Below are 16,138 nucleotides of genomic sequence, written 5' to 3'. Positions count from 1 at the left end.
TCGGTAATTTACCGAATCGGTATTCTAAGAAATCGGTAAAATACCGAATCGGTAAATTACCGAATCCTTAAATCCTATGTAGGGAGCACTCAAGTGAGTGCATTTTTGGTTTAAGAATTCGTTATTTACCACCAAGTACAAGTTGATGGTAAATACCGAATACCTTTTCAAAAGCAATTTTGTGCTTTTTTAAAAGTGCCATGTGGCAGACATACATGCCCTTAGGGCATGTATGTGCGCCACATGTGCACACATGCACGATTCAGGGGTGCAACAGGGTGTCAATGTGACACCCTGCCACCCTTGAATATGCTCCCCCTATTACCGATTCGGTATTTACCGAATCGGTAATAGTGAATGGCTTCCCATTCATTCCTATGGGCCTCCAGGCCCATAGGAATGAATGGGAAGGTATGCCTTATTACCGATTCGGTAAATACTGAATCGGTAATAACGAATATTACCGAATTGGTAAAATTTACCGATTTTTTACCTACATTCTATTTACCGATTCTTAAATACCGAATCGGTAAAATTCGGTATTTAGGAATCGGTAAATAGAAATTACCTACATATGGCCCTTAGAGCTAATCTCAAGTCTCCCCAAACTAGGCAAAAAAGGAACACACAATTAATTTCAATAATTCTGCTTTTAATGAGAGTAAATTCTTTCCAAACATACATAATACATGTAAAGCATAACGTACAGCTAATAAGCTATTACAATGCTCAAAAAATAAATACATATTTCGTGTGTTTATTCCTCCTTTGAATGTGTGGGCTTGCTTGAATGAAGGCGTAATACAGAACTAACTTGGTGCGGTTACGGAACACCACAAGATTACTTCTTTTTGAAGTTGTCCATCTCAAAGGTGCCACCATTGTAATCAGGGCAAAAAGAGAGTAATGCCACATTGCAGGATTTCTGTCTTGTTGTCAGAGGAGTCAGGTATGAAGTAAACTGATAGAGACAATTCTTCATCAGTCTCCAGGTCAGCCAATCGATATATGACTTGATGCAACTGTGAAAAAGAGAAGTCATGTTTATAATACAATTCATCAGAAAGAAATATTCACATTACCATTTAAGCTAATGGCTCAATAAGTAAAATGAACTGTTCATCCGCAACCACACATAAATTACTTTGTATCTGTCTGCTATTTATTGATCAATTTATGTTCATATCCAAGAATTATCGGCCCATTACTTCTGTCATTTTACTTTACCTGGCATTTATTTCTGTGAAGTTAATTTGACAGCACCTTTACCTTGTCTGCATTTACTGAACAACATTATCAATTCACTATAAGCAACAGGAAAATAATTTTTAGGGTGGTTAATATTTAAAATTATGGTTAAATAAAATACTACATTATTTTAATTAAGTTGTATGAACAACCCTGTGCAAACTTTTTGTTAGGGTTGGATTTACTGTAAATAAAAAATAATTTCATAGAAATGAATTAAGAGTTGATATTAGAAGTAGGTTTTGTATTCGAAAAATGAATAAAATTAAATTCAATATAAATGTTATTCACAAAATAAAAGTAAACTCAATTCAAGCAAAATGTTTTTTATCAAATTAAGCTTCATAGGCATTTATTACAATAAACAAATGTACTGCATTTTAGCTTTGAGACTAGTGTTTCTGTTAGAAGGTAATATTTTAATTAATTAAACATTTATTTTATTCAGTGTAGAGTTAGTGTTGATGGAATGTAATAGTAATTAAATGAAATTTAAACAAAATAAGGAAATAGAAAGCATTGTTGGATTTAGGGTAGAGAAAGGGAACTATGTAGCAGTAGAAAAAAGTAAATTGGACAAAGTAAATGTTACTGCCAAAGTAATTTCACTGTTATAGATAGATGGGAGAAGCAAAGATGAAATGAATCAAAGATAAGGAAGTAAATGGCTAGAGAAATAGAAATAGAGGGAGTAAATACACAATCACTGTAGATTATCAGAGTAAACTTTGATGAAGATACTGTAGTCAGGGATATAATCAATTTTTGATTTGTTCATATCTTTACCTTACTCGCTAAATAAAAACATAAAACATCATATTAAAACGTTTGCCAATACACATCTGTGAATGCAGGTTGATGGGGGAAAAGTTACAGGCTTGTATCCAACACAATATTTACACACTGCTGTTTCCAAAACAATAACTCAAAAATTGGTGATCCAATTTCCACTAACTACACTTCTAAGACGATTAGGGTAGGGTATCATTTTGGTCCTTTCCTCTGCATGCATGCTGCATTTAAAGAACCTGCTGCTTTAGTGGGACATTTTCACCGACAGTGCCTCTGCCCATACAGTGCGGAAGTATTTGGTAAAAAAATCTTTTCCGGGCAGGCTCCATGTCATGCCGGCTCTGTAATGTTTCTGTTATTCAGAAACCTTCTCCCATATTAGGGATATGTTTATGAGATAAAAATCAATAGCCCTCAAGCATTACTGTAAGGTTTCGAATGACCGGGCTAGCTGAGGCTCTTTCAGAAAACTGGCTGTTACCCCACCACTAAAAAGGAAACCATGAGTTTGGTAGGGTTCCTGGTCCATCAAACTCTAAACTCTAAATTAACGCCATAGTACCATTCTACCAATTTTGATGAGTTGTGCTCATTTTGAATTATTCAGACATAACAATGGGTTTTATCTTTTTGACTTTAGTTCATAACTATTAGTATGATCTTAAAAAAAATTGTATAAATATTTACTGGTTCATTCTGAGTCTTGCAACATTTTCTGGTGCAAGACCTTTTGCAAATCTTTCAGAGTTTTTAAGATCAGAATGAGGTATAACTTATGGCTTCAGCTTTACTTTGTTTTTTTGCATATCTTTCCAGGTTTGTAAGGTAGGATTGGGTATAACCTCTGGTGTCGGTTTTACAGCATGTTAGAACTGCACATTTTCTTCATTCTGTCTATCTTCCCTTGGCTAATTCCTCCAGGAAAACCTAGTGAGAGCTTTGCAGGGAAATACAAATGGTGTAAGCACAGAATACAAATTTCCCTTATTTCAGATTTCAAAGTAACGTAAAGCACTCTTTACACCTGATACCAGATTATCAGCAGAACTCAGAATGAGCCCATTAGACATTGTGAGAAACCTTTAAAATCTTATTAAGAAAATAGTGAGATTTTCCTACGTTTTTTTTTAATTTTTAATTCTGCAACCTAAACGATAACATAGATAAGCAAGGATGATGTTATTATGTCGTGCAGGGTTTTTATAGTCAATGAATAGCATGTGTAGTGGATGAGAATTTGAATAGAATATAAAATATGTAGGACAGGGAGTGTTAGACCAAGTCCCTTTAAGGAGAAGTTGTCATATCATGGAATATTTACCATTAAACTAGTTGGCTCCATTCACAAAGCTGATTCCACACCTAACAAAGAGTAGCATTTTTGGAGGCTAAAAATCAATTTCCTAACTCACAGAATCGGAGAAAATTGTATCTTTTCTTGGGAATTTGATCTATTCACACTTGGAATTTAGCTAATATTTTTGAATTGTAAGTGTAAGTACTTCCTCAAAACAGGCTGTATGGGAGCTTTCTTGCAAAGGTACTCAACAAATGGTGATGAAGAGACACAAGTCAATAGGTCTGCAGTTATCCACAAACCCTTTCTAGTTTAGTTCTCACACCCAAAATGGTCAATGATTTAACCCTGTTGAGAACTACAGTTCAGTTGTTGTTAGAGTGGGATAGGGGAAAGAAACCTGGTATTGGTTTGGGATATGGAGTTTCTTTAGGAGAAAAAAATATTTCCTCACATAGGGCCTCATGTAGGTAAATAAAATTTACTGATTCTTAAATACCGAACCGTACCGAATCGGTATTTAAGAATCGGTAAGTTATATGTAGGTAACAATTCTGTAATATTTACCGAATCGGTAACATTCGGTATTCAAGAATCGGAATTTACTGATTCGGTAAATACCGCGGTGGTATTTACCAAATCGGTAAATACCGAGGTGGTATTTACCGATTCGGTAAATACCGATTCGGAAAATACCGAATCGGAAAAACGAAATCACATGACTGTTTGAAACAGCCAATCCTGTGCAACCAAACCCCACCCAAGTAGGAAGTGGCCACACCCAGGCAGGTGCACTCAATCAACAGACTCAGGAGAGGCTGGGAGTGCAGAGGAGAGGCAGGGAGCCAGTGCCTGATTGTTGAGATCAAACTTCACTATGTCCAGCCAGAGGACAGGAGGGGAAAGGAGGCGCAAGGTGAAATTCAGCCCCAAGGAACTCCAGGTGCTAGTGGAGGAGGTGGTGAAGCAGCACCAGAAGCTTTTTGGGAGGCAATCCCTGCAAGTGGCAGAGTGTGAGAAGCGCACTATTTGGCTGGCAATCCAGGCGCAGGTAAATGCTGTGGGAGTTACCCACAGGGACATTGACGTACTAAAAAAACGCTGGTACGACCTGCGCATCGTGACTAAGAGGAAGATGGGGGACATCCAGAAGGAGGCCAGCCGGACAGGAGGTGGAAGTAACAGGGCACCTGCCCTCACCGAACTGGAGGAGCTGGTGCAGTCGACAATCGAGCCCGAGAGTGTCGTGGGCCTTGGGGATGCCGACAGCTCTGCCAGAGCCGCCACCCAACAAGGTAAGAGGAATGCACAGCAATGTAGCCCCCCTTACCCCTATCCCACATCCCCCATTGTGAAATGAGTATCCCACTCCAGTCCATGTGTTACTGCAGACAGGCAATGCATTATGGGAGATGTAGTCAGGGATCCCCCACCATGAACAGAATAGCACAGAACAATGATGCATGGTACACACATTAGCCTAAAGCAGACAGAGGACTATGTGAGAGTGTTACATCAATTTATTGTCAAGCTTGCAATGCATGCCTTCAGGTACACTGAGCTGATGTTGCATTTCTGTCCACAGACGTAACATCGCGCAGGACTGCACATGGCACAGGAGAGGGGGCACACCGTCAAGCCAGTTCAGCTACGGGCAGCACAAGTTCTGGCCAGAGAGCGTTGCCACAGCCACCATCCCCAGTACCTGAGCCAGCATCCCCAGTACCTGAGCCAGCATCACCAGTACCTGAGCCAGCATCCCCAGTACCTGAGCCAGCATCACCACTCATGCTGGAGTCACCGGCCACATCACCGCCTGCAATAGTGAGGTCGAGGAGGCGTGCTGCTGCCAGGCTGCGCGTGTTACACACATCATCTGATGACAGCAGGGGCCCGGAGCCAAATACTATGCCCCAGGATGGGAGACATACCACTGTGTAGTCTCCACCTCACAGGGAGAAGACACAGGTGCAGGACGGTGCCGCAGGTCGCGTGAGCAAAGTCCACCACGAATCGATCACAGCCATGGGGTCTTTGGGGGCCTTGAGGCCAACATGTTAAAACAACAGCGCCTGCAAACAAAGGCAGTCATTTCAGTACAGCGGCATGTGCGGGGACTGAGAACCACATTCAAACACATGGATAGGAACATCTGCGCAATGGCGGCGGGGATTACTGACATGGCAGCGGGCCTGCGGGACGTGTCACAGTCCATGCAGCTGTTGTGCAGCAAGTTGGACGCAGATAGAGCTGCAAGGCGCCGGGAACGGCAGAGGGGAGACAGGCACACCAGGGCACTCAACCGCCTGGCAACTGCAACATCACTACTCTGCCGGCGCTCAGTGAACATGCAGGAGGGCCTGACACACTGCAGCAGCGACGTCACTAGGGGGATGGTGCAGGTCACCAGTGCCCTGGAGGTCCTATTGACCAGTCAGGCGGCCACAAGTGGTGCAGGGGATGCTGCTGAAAGCATGGACACCAGCAGCAGGAGCAGCATCACACCCCCCGTCCCAGAAACACGCAGGAGCAGCAGGCGGCATGGGGCTGGCACCAGTGAGGAGGCTGAATCCGTGCCATCCCACAATGTAGCGCGTGGCCGCAAACTTTGATGCTGCACCGCGTAGCAATAGACTATTGGGTGACATAACCCTGGACTTCACACTTGTGAATGAGCAATGTTGCCAGAATGGCATTATCCTTGTTTAGTGGCGTAGTGGTGCATTATTAAACTACGTCATTACAGACAACAACTGACTGTGTCCCCTTACTTACTCAGAAATAGTTGCATGTGATCTCTGCCCGTCTCTCTCTCCCATCTGTTGCTGTTGGCACTCCAGCAGCGTTGTCCTCTGGCTGACCTGATTCATCATCATTGTCCTCAAAATCTATTAGTTCCACCTCTGTACCTCTCTTTGTGGCAAGGTTGTGCAGCATTGCACAAGTGGCAATGATCTTGCAACAGATGATGGGTGTGTACTGGCGTGCACCTCCGCTTTTATGGAGGTAGCGGAACCTGCTCTTCAATAGTCCGAACGTGCGCTCCACCACATTTCGTGTAGATTTGTGTGCCACATTATATCGTCTCTTACTCTGGGTTGATGGGTGTAGGTAGGGAGTCAGGATGAATGACCGCACGGCATATGCACTGTCGCCTAGGTGAGTTAAAGGGAACCATCAGTCACATGCCTCAATACACTATGATTTGCACTAAGTATTAGGGAGCGTGACTGTGACTTACCTAGCAGGTATCCTTCTCCAAAGTCGTATGTAGATCCCACTGTTCTGGAAGATGTAGGAGTCGTGGGTGCTCCCAGGAAACTTCGCAACAATGTCAGTGATGATGTTCCCTGCATCGCAGATTACCTGCACATTGATGGAGTGGGTGGACTTTCTGTTCCTGTAGATGTGCTCAGTGGCAGCTGGTGGGCAGGTTGGGATGTGTGTGCCATCAATACAGCCGATGACATGGGGGAACTGTGCCATGTGATAAAAGTCAGTTTTAGTTTTCTGCAGTTCAGCTTGTGTGTTTGGGAAGCTGATGTAGTGGTGCATTCTCTGCATCATGGCATCCAGGAACTTCCTGAATAAACGGGACAGGCAACTCTGGGATACACCGCCCACCGCAGCTATCACCACCTGGTAACTTCCAGAAGCAAGTAGATGTAGGCTGCAGAGAACCTGCACATGTGGTGGTATGGCATGCGCCCTTCTTGTTGGCTGGTCCAGGAGTGGGTGCAGGTCCCTTATCAGGTCCATGATGGTTTGTGGGTGTAGCCTGTACCTTTCATGTATCTCAGCCTCAGTCAGTTGGAAGAGTGTGATGCGCTGTCTGTATATGCGTTCCTCCCGTCTCTATATCCTCAGACCTGCTGCCTGTAGACGTAGGCGCCTTGCAATGACATACAGAGCGGCCATATTGTCCACGCTGATGCATTTTGGGATTTCTTTTATGCACTGTTGATGATTACCACCTGCTTTCAATCTGTGTTAATTACCGACTCTTAATTACCGAATTTCATGGATTTCTAAATTACCGAATTTACCTACATGTCTTTTTCCGTTTTACCACTTCATATTTACCACTTCATATTTACCGAATCGGAAAATATGTATTCGGTAAATATGAATCGGTATTTTAGAAATCGGTAAATATGAATCGGTATTTACCGCTTCATATTTACCGAATTTTGGTTTTTGGCCTCCTACATCTCACTTGACTAAATACCGGTCGGTAACGGGAAATTTACCGAATTTCGGCCGTTACCGACCGGTATTTGGCTACCTACATGAGGCCCATAGAAACTAAGAAAAAAAATTGTCATTACAGACACAAGTGTATTGCATTTACACAATGGGGTTGTAGACTTGCTACATTTCCCTAAGTGTAGAAGTTCACATATGCGAGCAAGATGTAGCTGCAAGCCAAGGACCATACAGTTCTGACTTTTCTGAATGGAGGATTTCGGACCGGGCCCCATGTTTAGGTAACTTCAATGTCACCACTTCAATGGGAATGGGAATGTAGTAGCCTATCGGTGTTGAGCAAACCACATGTGGTTCCACATGAAGAGAGGACAGATCCCAAAGTATTTTCTATGCGTAGGTGTTTCCTACTCCAGATTTAGGTGTGAGTTGCCTGAATAATCCAGTCCAGGCTCATGACTGATTTCTCTCTCTTTCACCCTTCCACCCTTCTCCCACATTCATAATTCCCAGGTATAGGTGTTTTCTATTCACCAACACCTTTAAACCTGAGGCGAGAGGACTAGTGGGTTGCCAGCAGAGACCTGCTTCCTCTTGTGTACCTGATGAGGAACAGGGATTCTTTGGCTTGCATTGGACTGCCTACCAGAGCCTGCAGGACGGAGACTCTGCCTCTAAATACAGCCTACTCCATCAATCTCAACTGCCCCTTCATCATACAGCCTGCTTATCAATGTTGCTAGAGAGAGACCATAAGAATATTTCTTCCACTCATCTGTGCTAAGGAGAGCCAAGAGCAGATGCAGTCCACCATTATTAAGATGGGCCTTGTGAATACACACATGATGGTGGACTTGTGTCCCTAGTATTCAACAATTGGCCAGGATTTGTTCAGATTATTGTGGCCGGGCAAGAAATTATGCGAACCCTGGCCATAAAATCAAAACAATGAGATTCATTTGGGCTGTATTAGAATTCAAAGGATGAAGTTTTAAATGGATGGCCTTTGTTGCTGACAAGGGTGAGTCAGTTGTAGTTTGGCAGCACCAAGAACATTTAGGGATGAGATTAAATCCTCATGCTATTCCATCTGTTTATTAGTTGATCACATGGCAGGGAGGAAATGCTGCTAGTTTAGTTCAGGCTGTGAAAATCAAGTCCCCAGATGTTTTTAGAGATAAGTTAGTCAATTTTAAATATAAAATCATACTCAGAAATGGGACTTTCCCTGTATATCACAAGCTGGGAACATACCAGTCCAAAACAGCTAAAAGTTAAAGAGCATATTACAGGATTTGTGTGGCAAAGGTACAATTGAACCAATAGAGTCTTCGCTCTGGGGTTTGCCAGTTGTGATATTCTTGAAGTCTTCTGCTGGGCTTCAACTGTGGACCGATCTTTGCTGCATTAATGATGTCATCTGGGTAGATCAACACCCTATAGCTTACATTCATATCTATTGTCTACCTTAGCATGAGCCACAGTTTTAATCACACTAACATTTGTAAGTGCCTACCTTCAGGTGGTCCTACATAAAGACATCACATTTTATAGCATTCATCAACGCGTAGGGTTTGCTTCAGTACAGAAGAATGCCCTTAGGTTAGCAAGTGCTGCTTCTATTTTCGAAAGGCTAGTGGAGAGTGAGAAAGCAGCAGATGACATTTTGGTTTTCAGGGGAAAATCAGAAGGAACATGTCAAGAGCTTGAGGTAGTTTTGAGAGGGATGGAATTTAGGAGATTCACCTTGAGGATGGACAGATGTTTTGCTTGTAGAGGTGTGGACCACAAAGGACACTGCATTTCTACAAATGGAATCAGGCCAAAGAATGGTCATGTAAAGGTTATACCAGCAGCTGTAGCACCAGGATCAAAGGATTAGGTGACATCATTCACTGGACTTACTGAAGTTTATTTGAAGCTCTTGGAGAACTATGTGCAAAAGTCAAGGCCTTTGAGGGTGTTAATAAGGAAAATCACATGGGGTCTGATACACAAAGGTAAACTTACACGTATGTGTGAGTTTACAGTTTTTCAGTATTCACAAAGCTTCATTTTAATAGTACGTTTACGAGGGAGTTCTCCGCACTCATAAACTTACTGTTTAAATGCAGTTTTGCAAAAACTGGAAACGCATAAACTCACACAAACATGTAAGTTTACCTTTGTGAATAAGGTCCAGAGTATGTAGTGTGCATTCAACAAGCAAATGTCTATGAACAATTAAAAAAAGAATTGGTAAATTCCTCTTGTTTGACACAACTATTTAGATGCAAGCAGTGCGAGGATTGGTGCTGCTTTGATTCAGAGAAATAAGAAGGTGTGAATGGACTCTTGCATATGGCTCCAAGATGCTGAAGGAGGCCAAAAGGAGGTATTCAGCAATTGAGAGAGAGATCCAAGCATGCATCTGGGCTGCAGACTAGTACAGAATGTTTGGAGGATGAGGTTTACAATCATAATTGATCAGTGACCGTTAGTTAATGTCCCTTCTTGCGTGGAAGAAAGAACTTGTCGAACAGGTTAGCTAGGTTTGCGGCAAAATTGCAAGATTTCGGTATTGTCATTGAATGTGTTACAGGGGCATGCAACATATATACTGATTGCATGTCAAGGATGCCTTTAGGAGTTTTTGATGATGTTGTGAGTGGTGGCATGGAGTGTAGGGTAGGTTTTACTGGAGATAACATGATACATAGTGACTCATTATCCATGACATCTGTAATGGAAGAAGAATGGAGGGGTAATAAGGAACCAGATGTGTGTATGCTGAAGATCATTGAGTACATAAAATTAGGGTGGATGGCGTGGGGCAATTTGAGAAGAGAGGTGCAAGCTTTCTTTAAGATAAAGGATGAACTAAGTGCACAAGATGCATGAGGAGACAAAATTGCTCCTCCTTACAGTTTCAAGAGATCGTTTTGATCAATGCCATGATGGGTGTTTGGGCATAGATGCCACCAAGAGGCATGCCAGAGAAGTATTCTAGTGGCGAGGTATGGATGAGGGTCTGATCAGTTGAGTTCTTCATTGCTCTGTGTATTTGAACAGTGATAAGTGAGAACAAACGTGTAGAGTTGAACATACCTGAAGGACCGTAGAGACAGTTTTTTCAGGGTTGCCACAGAAGGAGGTTTTAGGAATTGTGCTCATTGACTATTTTTCCAAGTGGCCTGAGGTCAAGAAGGTAGTTAAGGTTGACACTGATGCTGTTATAGGATTATTGGATTATGTTTTTTCCGAGAGAAAGGTTATTTGAGAGTTTGGATTCCAATAAAGGAAACCAATTCACCAGTACTCGTATGAAAGTTATCTGAAGCATTTAGCATTTTGCACAAAAAGACCTCTGTGTTCCATGCTGATGTAAATGGGCAGATGGAAAGGTTTAGCTAAGTTGTCAAAGATACCATCTAGTTGACTCATAGTTATGATTTGAGTTGGAAAAAGGGGCTTTATGCTATTTTACGATCTTATTGCACTACTATTCATTAAACAGCTGACTGTACACCTTTCCAGTTGTGTGACATACTGACCCTGGTTGCAGGTTGCTTCTGTGTTGGTTGCGGAGACATGAGGGTCTTGTCACTGAGTTAGATGCTAAGGTTGCACGTGAAGACATGCTTGGTGTCAAGGAGGACATGAAGTGCTATATGAATAAGTCCAGGCAGAAGTCCTCCATGGTTAACATTTCAGTGGGTCAGCTAGTTAGGGCCCAACAACCATGTGACACTTATAAGGGAACTACCAAGTAGTTATGCACTGTTTAAAGGAGCTGTAATGCTGGGAGGGCCAAGGTCTGGAATTTGGGAAGAGTTTCCTTATGGAACAGGGACTTACAGTTCCACAGTTCAAGGCGGAAGATGGAAGCAGTGTTTTTTAAAATTCAAAATCCAGAACTAAGTCTGGCTGGACAGGGAGCCTGTGGTTGAGACTTATTTGGGTTCATCAACTCCAGAATTGTGGTCAGGATTGGAGGATAGTGACAGGGTTATTCAGTTGACCTTAGTCTAGCAACAGGCAGTATTCAAAATAATGTGATGGGTTTGTTTTGTGGTGTGGTTGACAATTCTGTTGTGAGTTTTTCTTGTGCATGTGTGTGTGTGTGTGTGTGTGTGTGTGGTTGTATGTCGTCTTCTTTTGTAAGGCGGCGTGGCAGTGTGTAGTCAGCCCAAGTCTTACTGGTAACATACAGAACATTGCTATGTCACTCTGAATGTTGGGATCTAGGGATTCTGGGGATCTCTGGATTCTGTGGGCATCAGTTAACTTGTTGCTGGAGCAGTAGTTGCATTTTATTTTCTTCTGTATCTTATTGGAGTACCTGCAATAAACTGCATTTGGAATTTACCAGTGGGTTCCCTGTATCTTCTTTATAATCTAATCTATCTGGTATTTTTAGTGAACCCCCATGGGCTCAGAGGCAGCAGCTTAAAAATAAGCCAATATTTTATTTTCGTTTTATTTTTCAGCTGCTGGCTGAGCCAGCGTGTGTGGGGATGGGCGGGACCGGGCCTTTGCAATGGGGCGGAGTGATTTGCACTGCCAACTGTGCATGTCTGTTTGGCCGGCCAAACAGACATGCACAGTTAGGTTTCTCCAACCCAAGTGAATTGTACAGCCGAGTTGAAGAAACAGCACATACTCCCTGTGCCTGATCGAGCATTAAACAAGCCCGCACAGGCTAATCCCTGCGCTGCTCTCATCCAGCATGAGAGCAGCGCAGGGATTGCACAAGGAGTCTCTGATGCTGTCCCAGGGTCTGCTGGGACCAGGAAGTAAAGAAACACCGAAGCGCGATGCGGCAGAAGCATCATCGGGTAGGTTTTATTTTTAGTTTTGTTTCATTCGCCGCCATAGTTCACATTGGGTGTCCTCACTCTCTTAGATCTTTCAGTTGCCCTCAACACCATTAACCATAACATTTTGCTCTCCTGCCCCTTTAATGTAGGGGTCAGGAGGTCTGCTCTAGACTGGGTTATAGCCTTTCTATCTTGGTGTAGATTGGCCATTGATCTTCTAAAAGAGATAGATTGCCTGGGGTTTTTCTCAGGCTTTGCCCCTATCTCCTCTGTAGTTTAATGTTTATATTTGCTCTATCACCTTCCTTTTACAGGAACTTGTTACCTTTGCAATGTATGCAGACAACAATCAATTGTTACAAGACATCCAAAAAAGCAGTTCTGATGCCACTGCCTTACTTCCACAGGCCCTTAAACTTATCAAAAATGGGATCTGCCTTAATGACCTCAAGTCAAACCTCTCCAAGATGATGTTTGAGGATATCTGGTTAGATAGCAGAGTCTCTACAAATACTTCAATGCATGCCAGTTGGCAAGCAAATCACTTTAAAATCCCTCTCTATAGTACACAAATTTTATGATATGAATCCGCCCACCAACCTAGCCTCAAACGTTTATATATGCAAATCTTTTCATCATTTGAGATTGGAAAATCCATGCCTTCTGACCATTTCTAAATTTAGGATATCTATTTAGGCTAGAAAAACATTTCAAGTTATCTGCCCAAAATAGTGGAACAAGGTAACACAATCCCTTTATGGAGCATGACAACTTCAACTTCAGGAAAATTCAGAAAAACAAGCTGTTTGACATTGTGATCTTATGATCCTGTTTTTACTTCTCCTTCGAGTGTGTTTTGCCCTTGTTCTGAAGTTATATTTCAACAGTACCAAATGACCTCTTACTGGGGAGTAACTAAGCTTGTGCTCTAGAAAACCCAGATTAGATTAGATTAGATTCAATTAGATTAAATTCAAATAGATTAGATTACATTTAGGGCCCGATTCTGATGCGGTTAGGAAAGCATTCCCACCTAGGACCCGATTACAATGCAGTTAGTAAGGCATCCTATCGGCATTTGCTCCTTCGGAATTGGATCGGGAACATGCATTCCCGACCGAGGGCCAGATTACGATGCGGTTAAGAACATAGGCTCCCATAGAAATCAATTGGAGTCCAACCAAATCGTATCTGGAAGCATCCGAATGCATCATACTTGGTCGTTCGGACTCTTCCGATCCGAGTCGGTCGGAAACCATTGCCAAACTGATTCGATCGGGAAGATTTCCTAACCGCATCAGAATCTGGCCCTTAGTGAGAGAATCTCACCACCACTTACTTATTGCTGCAATGATATGAAGAGACATAAAAAAGCACAACACAGGCATTTTTTGCAGTGCTCAGCATAATTCAGCAATGAGAATGTCCTGTATACTAATCCACCATTTTAGTTAGCAAAATATCTGCAGGCTGAGGAGTAATGCAAAACTAAATATGGTTTCTCCTAAATTCAATATATATAAGGCAGCAGTTTGTCTGAAAGCAGTAAATGCCCAATAGATAACAAGTACATCTATTTGGTCTAGGATACTAACTCGAAAATATTGGGGGGGGGGGGTTATTTCCTCATAACATTCTCATTATTTTTTATTTGGGAAATGCATGTGGAGGGCTTCAGATATCACTGCTGTAATGCTCCCCTTGTTTCTACAAAGAATAAATATTTTCCTTGTCTTGAATGTGTTCTAATAAAGTGTATTTGCGCTACGTAAAGTACTTACACATGTTCAAATGTACACCAGTTACATTTATGCATGCAAAAGTAGCATCCAATGAGAGGAACATGACATTCACAAAAGAATTCCAGAACGATTCCATGGATTCTGAGAGCTTCACAGCGTCTCTTGTGTACGCCTCAAAATCCTCTGAATTTCACAAGTGAGAAATGTTCTCCACACAAATAAGTAAAACCTCACAATTAAATAGATGGCTTTTTCTTAGGAATCCGATCCCTTGGGCCAGCAAATTTTCACATAGAGCTGCAAGATGCACAAGTGAATTTCTTTTTAACACATTCTCTTATTTTGCTTTTCTTATGCACTGCATACCTCGTGGGTGATCCCACAATTCTTAGCATTATTTTACAAAGTTCATAACAAGACTACAACATTTATAGCATTGCAGTAATATTCCTCAATATTCTTCTGTAATTTACATTGGAAGGCAATCGAATAAAACAGCTAGTGAAATCATAAAATCTCAGATGCACAAGCGGAATTTTGTTTCCAAAATTCTATTCCTAATGCTAAAATGGGCTCTCAAATCTACAAAAGTATGCTAATCATTTGCAGAGTTACCACTACTCTGCACAAAATTGAAATATTTGCAGTGCCTCATTAAGGAACAGAAATAGCAATTAGCAAAACATATGCAAAAAATGTGAAAATTGAAAATCAATGTAAAAAGTAATCTCTCATCTGGTTCTAAGTAAAAGCAAAGTTTAGGATAGCAATCCTCATGCCTCGTCTTGTAAACATTGTCAATAAGGCTCCATGATGTAAAAAAAAGGCCAGTAATAAATTACCAGATATTTTTACCTTAACACATGAAATATTTGCAAAAGTGATATGATAGGCTTATCTACGGAAGCAGATGTCATGGTAATACAACACACATCACTAATATTATGTTATAAATCAATGGCAAATTTGATTGCCACATGGAGTGGTGTGGTAATGGCCAGTGAAAAAATGTTCGAACGTGGGAGATATATTGCAGAAATTGCTGTCCGTAACATTAATATTAGACCATATATTTCCTAATTTTTTTCCAGCTGACTGTAGTTGTGTCTTAGTCGCTGATTACAGAGATAACTCTGAGACAAGTTAATGATCTAACGATGAATGGATGATTCCAAAGGCCTTTTCTATTGCATTTGTTCTTCGACTGCTTGGGAAGCTAACCTCCATCTGTGTTGTCTCTATAATATCCCTTGCTGGAATCCCCTTTGTCCTCTTCACTTCCTGTCTTTTCCAGTTTCCCACAGGAAGTAGTGTCCACTGTCAAGATGCTATCCCTGACAACCACTTTATCCTAGTGTCCCCCTGACATGACATTGTGATAACTGCTACATCAGGGCCCGGTCTCTAGCAGGAAGATACTGGCAGGCCTGTCCCCTGCACTGATTCAGTGTGCCTTAATTGGACCTTAATTACCTACCTAATTTATTTTTACCATGTTAATTGTGCAATTGTGGTATGTTTTTTACAAACAAAGATTTTGACCTAAAGTAATCATTTGTCACTCTTAATGCAAGGGTAAGGTGTTTTCCTTAAAAGATAAAACATTCAATTAAGATTTCAAATACTGTAGAAATTTTATGGGAGACAAAACTAGGAGCCAGATATACTTATGGACTTTTTGACACAATCCCTGTGATTCGAAAAATCACAGGGTTTGCAACCTCCAAACCCCTTTTTCCAAATTTTTAACTCCATATTGAAATTCAAAATGTTTTTGCGATTCGCATTGGGGTTTTGACCCCTATTATAGTACACACTGGCGTAACAAAACTTGAGGGGGCCTCCCTGCAAGGCACGTTAGGGGGCCACCTCCTGGCTCAATCAGGAGCTGTGCAGCCCGACCGAGTGCTGTGCTGAGGGGGCCCCCTGGAGCTTGGGGGCCTGTGATACGCCCCTGATAGTACAATTTTGAAAGGGAGTGTTTTTGGACTTCCTTCCAATTTGCAAGTCGGTAAGGAATGTGTCAGTGGTCTGCAACCGCAGTTCCGGTCACC

The 16,138-nt window shown here is 41.9% G+C and overlaps 1 protein-coding gene across 1 annotated transcript in view; it reads right to left on the bottom strand.

The window, feature by feature from the left end:
• Positions 1-768: 768 nt before the first annotated feature.
• NPW (neuropeptide W) overlaps positions 769-16,138 on the bottom strand; it is a 61,937-nt gene continuing 46,567 nt past the window's right edge. Inside the window, exon 2 of the mRNA XM_085630228.1 lies at positions 769-1,022. The gene's annotated coding sequence lies outside the window, so the exon portion shown is untranslated. The remainder of the gene's footprint in view (positions 1,023-16,138) is intronic.

The sequence above is a fragment of the Triturus cristatus genome, chromosome 10 (assembly GCF_964204655.1).
Source record: "Triturus cristatus chromosome 10, aTriCri1.1, whole genome shotgun sequence".
Taxonomy (NCBI): Eukaryota; Metazoa; Chordata; class Amphibia; order Caudata; family Salamandridae; genus Triturus; species Triturus cristatus.
Note: the sequence above shows the minus strand (reverse complement) of the source record. Positions and strands in the feature narration are given on the sequence as shown.